General features: G+C 40.4%; 1 long non-coding RNA gene and 1 pseudogene across 3 annotated transcripts in view; one reads left to right on the top strand and one right to left on the bottom strand.

Moving 5' to 3' along the window:
- The first annotated feature begins 752 nt into the window (after window positions 1-752).
- The window catches only part of LOC121826360 (uncharacterized), a 151094-nt gene continuing 137052 nt past the window's right edge, over window positions 753-14794 (top strand). Inside the window, exons 1-4 of one of the 3 annotated variants that reach the window (XR_013047817.1) lie at window positions 753-2543; window positions 4373-4438; window positions 12296-12478; window positions 13367-13530. This is a non-coding gene — a long non-coding RNA (uncharacterized LOC121826360). Of the gene's footprint in view, window positions 2544-2968; window positions 3210-4372; window positions 4439-12295; window positions 12479-13366; window positions 13531-14794 lie in introns of those variants that run through there. The other 2 variants (XR_013047816.1, XR_013047818.1) reach the window with 2 other exon arrangements.
- Window positions 8352-9888, bottom strand: LOC143270600 (glyceraldehyde-3-phosphate dehydrogenase pseudogene; annotated as a pseudogene).

Genomic DNA, 14794 nt, shown 5'->3' with positions numbered 1-14794 from the left:
ATTGTACTTATTGTATATAGTTTTTCTTATATTATTCTTTTTATTATTTTTATTTTTATTAGACAATGAATGTGGTGATATTTTTTTGTATGTTAAACAATAGAGCATGCCTGTATATCAAGGGTAAAAAGGCCAGCCATTTTTATGTAAACATAGAAGTCAGGCAGTGGTAGCAGATGCCCTTAATCTGATCATTTATCAGGCAGAGTCTCTGTGTGTTCAAGGCCATACTAGGAAACAGACTCAAGTGTGGTTACACACGCCTTTAATCCTAATACCAACCATAGAGATCTGGAGGTCTGTACAGATAGGCAGTGACAAGGAAGTGACGTAGCTGGGCTAAGAGCCAATGAGAGGGCAGCAAGGCAATAATGGCACAGGTAGACAGGAAGTAGCTCACTTTCGAAGCTGCAGTGTGGTGAGGTATGGTTAGCTGGTGGCTATTCCTCTTTCCCAGATCTCTAAGGCTTTCACCCCTATATTTGGCTATTGTTTTTTATTTAATAAGACTGCTTAGAAATTCGTCTACAACCCTGTCTTTTGCCTAACAGAAGTTTCTCGGTTGCAGGAGGTCCCATTTATTAATTGTTGCTCTCAGTGTCTATGCTACTTCTCTTCTATCAGGTTCAGTGTAACTGGATTTATGTTGAGGTCTTTGATCCATTTGGACTTGAGGGATAGATAATGGGTCAATTTGTGCATGGGGATAGATAATGGGTCAATTTGCATTCTTGCACATGTCGACATCCAGTTATGCCAGCACCATTTGTTGAAGATGGTTTCTTTTTTTCATTGTATAATTTTAGCTTCTTTGTCAAATATCAAGTGTTTGTATGTCTTTGGATTAATGTCAGGGTCTTTGATTCGATTCCATTAATCTATGTGTCTATTTTTATGCCAATACCAAGTTGTTTTATATGATAGCTCTATATTAGAGCTTGAGGTCAGGGATGGTGATGCCAGACCTTCCTCCATTGTACAGGGTTGCTTTGGCTATCCTGTGTTTTTTTGTTTTTCCATATGAAGTTGAAAATTGTACTTTCAAATTCTGTGAAGACTTTTGTTGGGATTTTGATGGGGATTAAGGTGAATCTGAAGATTGCCTTTGGTAAGATCACCATTTTTACTATGCTGATTCTACCTATCCAAGAGTATAGGAGATCTTTCCATTTTCTGGTATCTTCTTCAATTTCGTTCTTTATAGACTTAAAGTTCTTATCAGACGGGCTGCCTCAAGGTATTTTATGTTGTTTGTGACTATTGTAAATGGTAGTATTTCTCTGATTTCATTCTCAGCCCATTTATCATTTATATATAGGAGGGCTACTGATTTCTTTTTTTTTTTAGTTAATCTTGTATCCTGCCACATTACTGAAGGTGGTTATCAGCTGAAGGAGTTCCCTGGTAGAATTTTTGGGGTCACTTATGTATACTATCATATCATCTGAAAAAAGCAATTGTTTAACTTCTTCCTTTTCAATTTATATCCCCTTGATCTCCTTTTGTTGTCTTATTGCTTTCGCTAGAATTTAAGAACTATATTCATAGATATGGAGAGAGTGTGCAGCCTTGTCTTGTTCATGATTTTAGTGGAATCCCTTTGAGTTTCTCTTCATTTAGTTTGATGTTGGCTGTAGGCTTGGTGTATGTTACCTTTATTATGTTTAGGTATGTTCCTTGTATCCCTGATCTCTCTAAGACTTTTTGTCATGAAGGGGTATTGAATTTTGTCAAAGGCCTTTTCAGCATTTAATGAGATGATCATGGGGGATTTTTTTTTTAGTTTATTTATATGGTGGACTATATTTACAGACTTTCATATGTTGAACCACTGAAACAAAAGTTTACAGAAATGATAGGACAAAGAGTAGATAATTGAATCTACTCTGAAAAGAAAAAAAGAGAGGTTATAGATATGATAAGATAGAAAGCTAGATTATTGAATCTACTTTTAGAAGGCAACTACTAGGTTTAAATATATCACATTGGATTTCATTTTTGTATATTGTATATAAATTATATATATTGATACAAACTTGAGATTGATTTTGTTAGAAAATGCTGTACATATATTTCTAATCTTGTTCAAGGTATCATTCCTATACAGTTCATTTCACAATGCAATGCAATTTTCTAGTCCTTGAAAGTTATTGCCAACTATTTAGGATAATAAAGAAATGCAAGTTAGTAGTTAGTCATTACAATGAAACCTGTAGTCATATTAGGTCTGTTCTCAAGGTCAAGCAGAAATATATTTTAGATAGACAGGTCATCTTAAAGCACTTCAGAGATCTGTAGAATATGGCATTTAAGATGATAACATTTTTTTTTTATGACTATGAGACATATCTGCTCCTGGCAGCATCAATCTACTTCAAAGGAGATAATGAGCATTGAAGATACTCAATGTGGTATTCACTTTCTTTGTGGCAAAAGTTAGCCACTGGGCAAGAAAGTGGCCTTACATCAACTGCTGACAGTATGCTGTCCAAATGGACAAGCAGGACACAAAAGAAAGGACTGGTGCACCTTGCAAAGACAAGGTAGGACATCCATTCAGAAAAATCCTGCTTCATTGATGAATCTGTCAGATATGCTAGACCTGTAAGCCAATGATAGATGCCCGAATGTTGCAGAGAAATCTTGAGTAACTGTCCAGGCAACCACCTGTTTCTGTCATTTCTCACATTTTTTTTGGAAGTCGCTTAGTTATACTTCCTAATATTATTTCCTTCTTGGGTCTCTGAAGGAGTTGAAGATTAGATAGTTACAGTTTTCCTTGTTAAGAAATTCAGGAAAGGAACTCACTAAAGGGGTGCAAAGTGTATAAGTTTGAAAGACATCAATGGATAGTTTTTGTTTGGTAATGCAAATTAGGATAGAAGGTGAATTAGACACAGTCCTTTGTATTCACAAAGATAGGATAATGGTGTGTTCTTTCAGAATTTTTCAAATGCAAATGGACTAGACATTTTTTATGTATTTAGTGCCTTTATATGTTATATATAGTTATTGTTCTTATTGTATTTATTGCCTATATGTATTATATATAGTTATTGAACTTATTGTATATAATTTTTCTTAGTTATAACCTTTTTATTTTAGAAAAAAAGAAGGGAAATGTGGTAATATTTTATTTCTGCTCTAATAAAGTTTGCCTGAAAATCAGAAGGAGGAACTAGCCATTAGTGAACCACAGATGTCTGGAGGTCTGTACAGACAGAAAGGAAGTGATAGAGCTGGGTGGATAGTGATACAGTGGGGTGACAGAAGCACTAGCTCTCTTTTGGTTGGGGTCCCACAGGGGTGAGAACTAGTGCCTTGCTGCTCTGCCTCTCTGATCTTTCAGCTCTTATCACAATATCTGACTCTGGTTTTTTTTTTTTATTATTATTATAAGACCTCTTAAGATTTGTGTTACATTGAGCTCTAGCTGTGTTCTCAACTAGGTGTTAAGCTTTTTGTTCCCCGTGGTGATTTTTTTCTCTTCTGGAATAAAGTTTGCTTCTAGTTTCATAGAATTTGGTGGTCTGTTCCCTTTTTGCACATGTGTAAATCTAACAAAATTAATATTTTAGTTGCTTTAATAGTCTATATATTATGGTTATTTCTGATATGGAGCTGGTGAGATTTTTACCCAGGATGGTGGCTACTTTTTCACTCAAGTAATGGTGATCTTTGCTGTATATAAACTCTTTAATTCCATGAGGTCTGATTTATTAAGTTTTGTTTTTAATGTCTGTACTATTGAGGTCCTGTTCAGAAAGTCATTTACTCTGTCAGTGAGGTCAAGCCTGTTTTCTACTTTCTCTTCTGTCAGATTCATGGTATTTGGCCATTGATTCCTGTGGAGTTGACTTTTGTGCTTGGTCTGGGTAAAGGATTGAGTTTCATTTTTCTCATTATAGCTATCGGGATTGATTTGCATAATTTGTAGTATTGCTGTCAAATCCCTGAGATGTACTATGGACTTCTTGTTAAATGACACATGTGTATATGGATATAAATTTATGTATAGTTTCTTACTTATATTTCATTAGTCAATGACTATTTTTGGATGGCAAAGCAAATTTTTTAATTCCTTAGGTGCTCTAGTGTAACTGAAAATCTGTGGTAGTACTACTTCAAGTACTATTGTTGTTGCTTATGATCGCTTTGATTAATCTGGGTCTTTTGTAATGAACTATGAAATTTAAGTTGAGATAAACCAGGAAAGGAATTTGTGTGCTAGAATAATATCCCTATTGTGGTTATGTGAAAGCATTACGCGTCTATCATAAATGTGTTCAAATATAAACTTACAGGTGATAGGGTAGCAAAAGTCTGTAGGTCACTAAAAGTTAAAACTTTCACTTTCTCCCTCTGCCACCAGTTTCCTGACAGGATGGGGGAAGAGTATTCATAGCTATTCAATCTGCATCACAGCTTGAAATGCCTGGTAAGAGGAAAGTCCTTTTTGATCTAAGAGATGCTCTGGGGCAGTGAGAGAGAGAGGGGGGAGGCCTTAATTTGCACAAGAAACAAAGCAATTAAACAGGTGAAGGAAACAGTTCAAGACCTGAAAAGGGAAACAGAAACAATGAAGAAGACACAAACAGAGGGAATGCTGGAAATAGAAAATCTGAGTAAAAAACAGGAAACACAGTTGCAAGCATAACCAACAGAATAAAAGAGATGGAAGAGGGAATCTCTGGAGTAGAGGACACAATAGAGGAAATACATTCATCAGTCAAAGAAAATACCAAGCCAAAAAAGTCATAACTTTGAAAGCCAGAAGGACCTGGACAGATGAAATGCAGACACTAAGAGACCATGGATGCCAGCCTAGACTAATATACCCAGCAAAACTTTCAATCATCATAGACAGAGTAAACAAGACATTCCAAGACAGAACCAGATTCAAACAATACCTATCCACAAATCCAGCCTTACAGAAAGCCCTGGAAGGAAAATTCCAACCTAAAGAAGTCAGATACACCCCCGAAAACACAGGCAATAAATAACCCCACAGCTGTAAAGTCCAAAGAAGAGAAGTACATAAACACTACCACCAAAAGATAACAGGATCTAACAATCACTGGTCATTAATATCCCTTAATATCAACAGACTTAATTCACCTATAAAAAGGCACAGGCTAAGAGGATGGATATGAAAGAAGGACCCATCTTTCTGCTGCATGCAAGAAACACACTTCAATATCAAAGATAGACACTACCTCACAATAAAAGGCTGGGAAAATTATTTCCAATCAAATGGTTTTAAGAAGCAAGCTGGTGTAGCCATCCTAATATCCAGCAAAATAGACTTCAAACTAAAATCAATCAAAAGAGATCAAGAAGGACATTACATACTCATCACAGGAAAGATCCACCAAGATGAAGTTTCAGTTCTGAACATTTATGATCCAAATACAAAAGCACCCACATTCATAAAAGAAACATTACTAAAACTTAAAACCCCACATATTAGTAGTGGGAGATTTCAACACACCACTCTCACCAAAAGACAGATCTAACAGACTGAAACTTAACAACAAAATAAAGGACCTAACAGATGTTATGACTCAAATGGACTTAATAGATAATTACAGAACATTCCATCCTAACAAAAAAGAATATACCTTCTCTCAGTACCCCATGGAACCTTCTCTAAATCTACTACATACTTGGCCACAAAGCAAATCTCAACAGATACAAAAAAAAATGGAATAACCTCCTGTGTTCAATCAGACCACTGTGGTTTAAAGTTAGATTTCAACAACAACAAAAATTACAGAAAGCCTACAATCTCATGGAAACTGAATAATGCTCAACTGAATCACCAATGGGTCAAGGAAGAAATAAAGACTTCCTAGAGATCAATGTAAATGAATATACCACATACCCAAATTTATGGGACGCTATGAAAGCAGTGCTAAGAGGAAAATTAATAGCACTAAATGCCCACATAAAGAAGTTGGAGAAATCTCACACTAGTGATGTAACAGCACACGTGAATGCTCTAGAACAAGAAGAAAAGTCAACCAGGAGGAATAGATGCCAAAAAATAATCAAACTGAGAGCTGAAATCAATAAAATAGAAACAAAGAGAAGAACAATACAAAGATTCAATGAAACAAAGAGTTGGTTCTTTGAGAAAATCAACAAGATAGACAAGCCCTTATCCAAACTAACCAAAAGGCAGAGAGAGACAAATTAGCAAAATCAGAAATGAAAAGGGAGACAAAACAACTAACAATGAGGAAATCCAGAGAATCACAAAGTCATACTTCAAAAACCTGTATTCCACAAAACTGGAATATCTAAAAGAAATGGATAATTTTCTAGATAGGTACCACATACCTGAGTTAAATCAAGACCAGACAGTCATTAAAAGTCTCCCAACCAAAAAAGCCCAGGACCAGATTATGTCCACGACTAAAAGGAACTGAAGGTCTCAGACCTGGGTACATGGATGGCAAGTTTCCCTCCTTGATATTTACATCAGACATTAAGTGCAACAACATCACATTCTGATACTGCATTAGTGGTTCTGGGCCTCCTGTTGCATTCTTTGCCTCCTGTCGCAATCTTTGCCATTCAGAATGAACTAAAGGAGGTTCCTGCACAGCAGCTGCAGCCTTGACCAATCCTGGCCCTCTGCCAACTAACCATCAGAAATCCTCCACCTTGGATCTGCTCTTTAGGACCCCTGATAAGCAGCATAGGCTCATTGCTTCATGATCACAGCTACTGAAACCCATTACTAGAAGGTCCAGTTCTAGCGTCTCCTCCTTCTTAGGAAACTAGGTCTTTCTCTGCCAATCATTGTGATCAGTCTTGCCAACATGTCAAGTGGTGAACTCTATAAGCACATAGTGAATGCCTCAAGGGCAGTTGGCATTGCCATAACACTGGTAATTTCACAGAAGATGCCCTGGAGAAGGGCTCTCCAGGATACAATAGAATTTCCAGAGAATGGACTGTTAGGGCCACTGCCAATGGTCATCACCTATCTGATAGCAAATTCTTCCCAAATTCACCAATAGCCAAGCTGCCCTTTCCAGGAGCCTTTCCTGAGAAACAGAGCAAGGCCTTCAGCACCTCCTCCTTCCAATCCCGAGATCTCTCTGATTTATTACAATCTAGTTCATTCTAATTCAATAGTTCATCATGTGTGGAGGGCAAGACTCATTTTCCAAACACTTCCTGGGAATGGCTCCTCTCATCCTGATGATCGCCAGTTAATAAGATGAGAAATTAAGTATGCGAAGAAATTAGCTAAGGACAATAGGGAAGGAAGATCAGTTCCATGAGGTGAGCAAGCACATCAGAAAAGATCCACTGGGCATTTACAATGTATGGGAATGGTGGAGGATTATGTGGGTCCTGTCAGAACAATGATAAGTCACATAGGAAATGATGGAACTTTTTGCCAAACCTCCAGCAGAAATCATTGCAACCATCATGATGTTAGCGGAGGTATTATCAACCATTGAAAGGTATGACTGAAAATACCTCTAAAGACTGGGTATTCCCAGGTGAGCCCTCAGTCACCAAGAACAAATACTTACCGGAAGAGTGATGTCCCAATACTGCACTCAAGGTAGAAGGAAGAGGACTGGCTACTGATCGCAGGAACTCAGAAACCTTAGGGGTCACTGACATGCGGCAACTCTTGGTGGCTCCTGCCCTGCTAGTGGTTGTTATTTAAAATGTGAGACTCTCTAGCTCTGGCCAGGGGACTTACTCTCCTGGTTATTAGTGACACACACCAAAGGAAATCCAGTGTGGGTGAAGTGCAGGCCTGGGACTGCAACCTCTTTAGTCCCTCTGTCCTTCCTTCCCACTCAGAGTGAAAGCAGAGGGCCCTCAACAGAGCAGCTTCAGCCTTCACCATCCCTGGCTCTCTGCCAAACTAACCATGGAAAATTCTCATCTCTGGGTCTGCTCTTGAAGAACTCAGAGGACCAGGATAGGCCCATTTATTCTCAGAAACTCTCCCCTCCTGAGCCCCACTCCTAGAAGGATCAGCTGAAGCCTTCCTCCTTCAGGAAGCTCCCCTTCCCTTTCCCAGGACTCACTGTGCTTTCCCCAGAACCATTTGTTTCTTGATGTGTGACATGGAGACTGAAGGCCATCTTCCTTCTGCCTCCCTCTGATCTCCCTATGCTCTCCATCCTGTCTCCCAAGAATCCTGTTCAGTCTAGTCAGCATGTCTGTCGGTGAAACGCGAGACACTGCACCAATGCCCCAATGACAGTTGGTGTTGCCACAACACTGGTGACATCACATGGAATGCCAGGGCTCTCCAGGAGACAGTAGAATGTCCATGTACTGATGTCACATGGTCTAGCTATTACTTTCCTGTTACATACCTCACCCAAAAGTGACTTGAAACCAAGGTGCCATTTCCATGAGCCTCTGTGGTCACAATGGAAGCCTTTAGGTAGATCCTCCTTCCAAAGTCAGAAATCTAGCCCTCTGCTTCATTAGAAACTTTATCTAAGTGAAGTTGCATTTCATATATTTTCCTTCTTCCCAAAATATTTTTTTATATTTCCATACCTTAAACCATTATATCTTAGACCCCATATAAACTTTATTTATATTCAAATCTCATAACTTATTGTATTATGGGTGCAGTGAACTTCATTGATGGTGTTCAAGAGAGTAGGGCTCCCTAAGCCCATCCTGTTGTTCTGAGGGTCTGGGATGGAAACTGTGAGGGAGATGCCCAGTATCGGGGACTGAGATGGGACAGGAACTGCTCAGCAGCGGAGGGTCTCTCTTGCTGTCCTTGCTGTGGTGGGTGGTCCAGGGCGGGCTTCTTACTCCTTGAAGGCCATGTAGGCCATGAGGTCTACCACCCTATTGCTGTAGCCAAATTCATTGTTGTTCCAGGAAATGAGCTTCACAAAGTTGTCATTGAGAGCAATGCCAGCCCCAGCATCAAAGGTGGAAGAGTAGGGGTCACTGTTGAAGTCATAGGAGACAACCTGGTCCTCAGTGTAGCCCCGGATGCCCTTTAGTGGGCCCTCCAATGCCTGCTTCATCACCTTCTTGATGTCGTCATACTTGGCAGTTCTGGAGGCGGCATGTCAGATCCACGACAAACATATTGGGGGTAGGAACACGGAAGGCCATGCCCGTGAGCTTCCCGTTCAGCTCTGAGATGAACTTGCCCACAGCCTTGGCGGCACGGGTGGATGCAGGGATGATGTTCTGGGTAGCCCCACGGCCATCATGCCACACCTTCCCAAAGAGGCCATTCACAGTCTTCTCGGTGGCAGTGATGGCGTGGACTGTGGTCATGAGTCCTTCCACAATGCCAAAGTTGTCATGGATGACCTTGGCCAGGGGGGCTAAGCAATTGGTGGTGCAGGAAGCATTGCTGATAATCTTGAGTGAGTTGTCGTACTTCTCATGGTTAACAAACATCACAAACATGGGGGCATCAGCAGAAGGGGCAGAGATGATGACCCTTCAAGTGGGCCCCAGCCTTCTCCATGGTGGTGAAGATACCAGTGGACTCCACAACATACTTGGCACCAGCCTCACCCCACTTGATGTTGGCGCGATCTCGCTCCTGGAAGATGGTGATGGCCTTTCCATTGATGACCAGCTTCCCGTTCTCAGCCTTGACTGTACCATTGAACTTGCCATGGGTAGAGTAATACTGGAAAATGTAGACCATGTAGTTGATATCAATGAAGGGATAATCGATGGCAACAATATTCACTGTGTCAGACTGCATGGCAGCCCTGGCAACCAGGCGTCCATTTCGGCCAAATCCGTTCACTCCGACCTTCACCATCGTGTCTCAGGAATGAGGCTGGCACTGCACAGAAAGATGCGGCTGTCTCTGGAACAGGGAGGAGCAGAGAGCCCAAATCTCATAACTTATTTAAGCTTTAAAGTTCCATATTTTTATATCTTAAACTACTTCTTCAGACCCAATACAGAATGCATTCAATCTCTCACGACATACTTAAGCCTTTAAGTTTTTATAAACATATTACATCTTAAAATACCCTTTTTTCTATTTAATTCATTGAGTTATCCTCTGCTTGAAATTTGATCCAGTTTTTTTCTTGTTATGCTCAGATTGTGACCCCAAAGAGACCACCGAAGATCAAAGGTGTCCAGAATGCAACAGCAAGGTTTATTCTGTAGATACAAGTCTAGACAGGGAACTCATTCCTACACCCAATACAGTGAGGCAGGGAGGAGTTGCTCTTTCTCTGTGAGGCTGGCTTTTTAAAGGCAAAAACCACAAGCCCTTCATGGCAGTTGGAGTTGTTGGGGGTTTTGCACGGGTGCAACTTGGATTGGTTTATTTTTATCCCTGTTCTCTTTTAATTGGGTGAGGGTATGTAACCTTTGATTTACTGGTTGGTGGTTACAATTATCACTTTGGGGGCAGTCCAGCACAAGTCCCAGGCTTTGTCCTTGAGCCATCATGAGGTCTGGCTGGCCTAGGACATATTGACTGTGGGGGCTGGCTCAGTGGTCTAGACTCAGTCCTTGACTCATGCACATAACTCTAAGTTGGTGAGGGGTCCCAGACAGTAAACATCTGGCTGAACTTTGAGCAGTCAGAGTACATGCAGAAAGGGAGCTATTGCAAGGACTATGTCTTTTCTTCACGGCCCTCCCAGAGACTGCTTGCTCAGTCTCAGGAAACTGAAACTGAGGCCTGATCTCTGAGAGAAGACTGAGCAGCCTGTTATGGCATCTGTTTGGTCAATTCATTTCATTTCTTATCTTAACCAATAATAATTTGTAACCAGTTCTCTTAAATGATGGCAAGTATTTGTAACCATTGAACAGAAATGACCAAAATCCATGTTTTTGTTTTGTTTTGTTTTGTGTGTGTGTGTGTGTGTGTAAAAATCATTTTTTTTAAACATAATGTATCCTTAACATTTTTTCTATGCATTACCAGGACAGAGGGGGGTTAAAATGGGAAGCCAATGAAGAACTTGGCTTGGGAAGGAAGGGAGGGGGATTTAGATTCAGAGTGTGCAGGCAGTAAACTCCCAACCGCCCCTATCTCCCCCACCTCTGCCTGCTTGTAGAGACTGTGTATTTTCACCTTCTGTGAGAGCCACAGGAGCCTGTCCTGAATGCTAATACCAGCCCTGCCTGTCTTGGCCTGAGTCTGTTCCAAGCTTCAGTGAGGGAGTCATTTGCCCACTCAGAGCCTCTTCTGCAGGGTCTGCTCACTCTGGGAACTCACCTTCCAGCTTGGGTAATTAGGGGAGGTGCCTGAAGGCTACAGTTATCATCCTTGCCTGGGGACAACTTCCTATCCAGTCATCCTGTCCTGCTACAGAAGCTCACTGCTGAGAAGAGGAAGGTCAGTTGGGATGGAGCAGACTCAGACCATAAGTACACAGTTCAAATACTGGTCTGTCATTTCTGAGACTGACTTTATCATCAAGAGTCTCTCATCATGAGCTTGTATTGTGCCATCTGCAGTAGCCGGGGCTTGGAGAACAGAGCTGTTTGAAATTTTGCCCTTCAGCCTGTCCCTTCACCATCACTAAACACACCTTGAAGTGGGATTGACCAGAAAGCAGAAAGCCATGAGGCTTTCCCTACCTCCTCTCATCATGGTAGTTGATGACTTCTGAGGCTGTCACTCACTGGATAGCAGTGTAACCGCAGTTTTTCCTGTCCCATTTGGAAAGGGGAGTCCTGGTGCTGACTCTGCCTCAACTGTTGTCACCTTTTCTAACAAACGCAAGTGGAGAATAGGAGTAGAAAATAATGGACATATCCCACTCTGAAAAAACCCCTTCTCAATCTCCCACTGTCCTTTGCCTTCATGTCTCTGTCCTTCCCTGACAGTTTATCCCTGAAGGCTGGTCACAGATTTCCAGCAACTCCTTCTAATTCAGGGTCATTATTATTGGGGTTTTTTTTTTATTCTTCTTTTCCATGGATGCTTTTTTCCTGCCCTAATTTGACATTTGAAGAATAGTGGGAAGGAGGCATCTTAGAGATCTGTGGAGTTAGTCAAGTTATCACAGTGTTCCATTTCTCTATCATATTGCGGATGGAAACCTACACTTAAGAATTGTGGCATGCAAAAAGAAAGAGAACAAAACTGAATTAACATCTTTTTCTACTGGTCCTCAACCAATCGAATCTCAGTTACAAAAAAAAACTGTGGGGAAATTCTTCCAGTTATTTCTAGATGAAGTGTAAGCACTGTGCTACCCTCAATGCCAAACAGGATTTAGGGAGGGTGGCCTCAATTAAACCAGATATCTAATCACAGAGCTTGAAATCCTTTTCCTGTCCACAGCAGCAGAATCTGGAAGAAGAGAAGTTATACAGTTACCCAGCAGGGATGCCTCTTTGCTGTCTCAGGCTGGATGCCTGTGGCAACAGTTGCAATAGGAACAGCCCACCTGCAAGTCATCCTGTCAGCATCATTGGATCCTGGGCACACAGAGTTTCCTGCTTTTCACTGAGTTCTGGATAGCCAGTAAGCATAGTTAGACTTACTTGATGGGGGTGATTTACTGTAATCTGAAAGTGCAGTGGAAGAGGAAGTAGAAACTGAAAATTTCCATGTGCTTGGTGTCAAATGGTATCTGAGGGACTTAACATGTGACATAGATTGTAGATATCCATCTAAGAAAGATCCCGAAACATCTACACATTGTCAGTAACATCTTAGACAACATCAGTGCTCTAGAAGCAAGGAAGTTCCGTGCACAGAATGAAGCATGATCAAGCATGCCCCACGCCACTGTAATAGTGCAACTAGCCCATCATAAAGGATAAGGGCACCATCCGTGTTGTGCCACAAAACACACATGCTTGTTTCCATACAACAAACACAAATGTGTGCCCACATTCATACATTAAAAACATGTATGTGTCTACACCTTTGCATGCACACACACATACACATACACACACACACACACACAAACACACACAGAATTATACTTTGAAATTAAATTAGATGTATAATAATAAATTGGCATAACAAGAAATTAAAAAGAAACAAACAACCTTTTGTGGCATTGGTATGCATGTGTATAGTATGCATGTTGTATGCAGACCTATGAGTGTAGTTATGTGCATATTTTTATAAGTATCTATATGATATACCTAATATGTACAACCATATCTAACTGCATATACATGTGTATATAAATATAAAGATAAACTGAAATCCCAACTTCCAGACACCAGCCAAAGAGGCAGCAGAACTTTCAAAGTGACCAGCTTGATGTGTTTGCTCTTTCCTGCCTTCAACTCTGAGTGCCTGTTATGTTTATTAACAGTATCATTCATTTGAAACAAAATTCTGCACAAATTTTTCACAATGCACTTTAATATTAAAATGTTCTCTAACTTTCAGAACCACAAGAAAACCCTCTAAGGCAGAAAGCCACGAGTTGATCATGAAAAGTACCATGGAAGGGCCAATGAGATGGCTAGATGGGTGGAAGGAAAGAGCTGACTCCTCCTAATTTGTTCATTGACCTCCTATGAACAGAATGACAGAATGGCATGGCATATATTGTATGTTCATTCTCTCTTATGTATATATGTATGTATTTCTTCATCTCTAAATAAGTAAATAGATAGATGTTATTTTTTTAAATACCAATCAGAAGATTTCTATACACTCATCATATGAAATACTTAATTTTTAAAAGAAAAAAAATCTCATGCAGCTCACAACTATTTGTAACTCCAGGACCAGATGTTTTGACTCTCTCATACAGATATACATGAAGGCAAAACACCAATGTACAAAAATAATGAATAAACAATTAAATAATTGTAGGAGCAAGCATCCCACAGAACTAACTAACCTAGGCTCATAGTGACTCAGAGACTGAACCATGAACCAGGGAGCATGCGTGGGACTGACCTATGTCCTCTGTATATATTTTACAGTTGTATAACTTGATCTTCTTGTGAGACTCCTAACAGTGGGAGCAGGGCTTGTATCTAATGCCTGCTTTTGGGACCCACTCCTCCTACTGAATTCCTGTGACCAGCCTTAATATAAGAAGTCATGCCTAGTCTTACCACAACTTGATATCACATGGCAGGCAGATATGCATAGGAGGCATGCCAATTTCTGAAGAAAAAAAGAGAAGGAGAAATAGATGGAGAACAGAATGAGTGGAGGTGGGGGGAGGGACTGATAGGAGACGATGGAAGGGAAATTTTGGTTAGGATGTAAAAACAAAACTAAACAAATAAATAAAACCAAATTGATTCCAAAAGAGGGAGAATATTGATGGTTATTATATTTAAATTTGAGACACTAAAAGAATGTCCCTCCAGGGACATTGCCACTTATTCTAACTTATAATGTGTTTGCAGTTGTACAGGGATTGTTGGGGATGTCTTTCTGTATGCTGCGAATGTGTTGCTCTGAGTGATTGATAAATAAACGCTGATTGGACAGTAGCCAGGCAGGAAGTATAGTATAGGCGGGATAAGCAGAGAGGAGAATGCTGGGAGTGGAAGGCTGAGTCAGGAGATGCCACCGCCACCATAAGAAGTAAGATGTAAAGTACCAGTAAGCCACAAGCCACATGGCAACTTATAGATTAATAGAAATGGGTGGATTTAAGATATAAGAACTAGCCGGGGGGTGGTGGCACACACCTTTAATCCCAGCACTCGGGAGGCAGAACCAGGTGGATCTCTGTGAGTTCGAGGCCAGCCTGGACTACCAAGTGAGTTCCAGGAAAAGGCACAAAAGCTACACAGAGAAACCCTGTCTTGAAAAACAAAAACAAAAACAAAAAAAAAAAACAAAACAAAA

The sequence above is a fragment of the Peromyscus maniculatus genome, chromosome 23 (assembly GCF_049852395.1).
Source record: "Peromyscus maniculatus bairdii isolate BWxNUB_F1_BW_parent chromosome 23, HU_Pman_BW_mat_3.1, whole genome shotgun sequence".
NCBI classification, from domain to species: Eukaryota; Metazoa; Chordata; class Mammalia; order Rodentia; family Cricetidae; genus Peromyscus; species Peromyscus maniculatus.
This window is presented reverse-complemented; position numbering and strand designations above follow the sequence as displayed.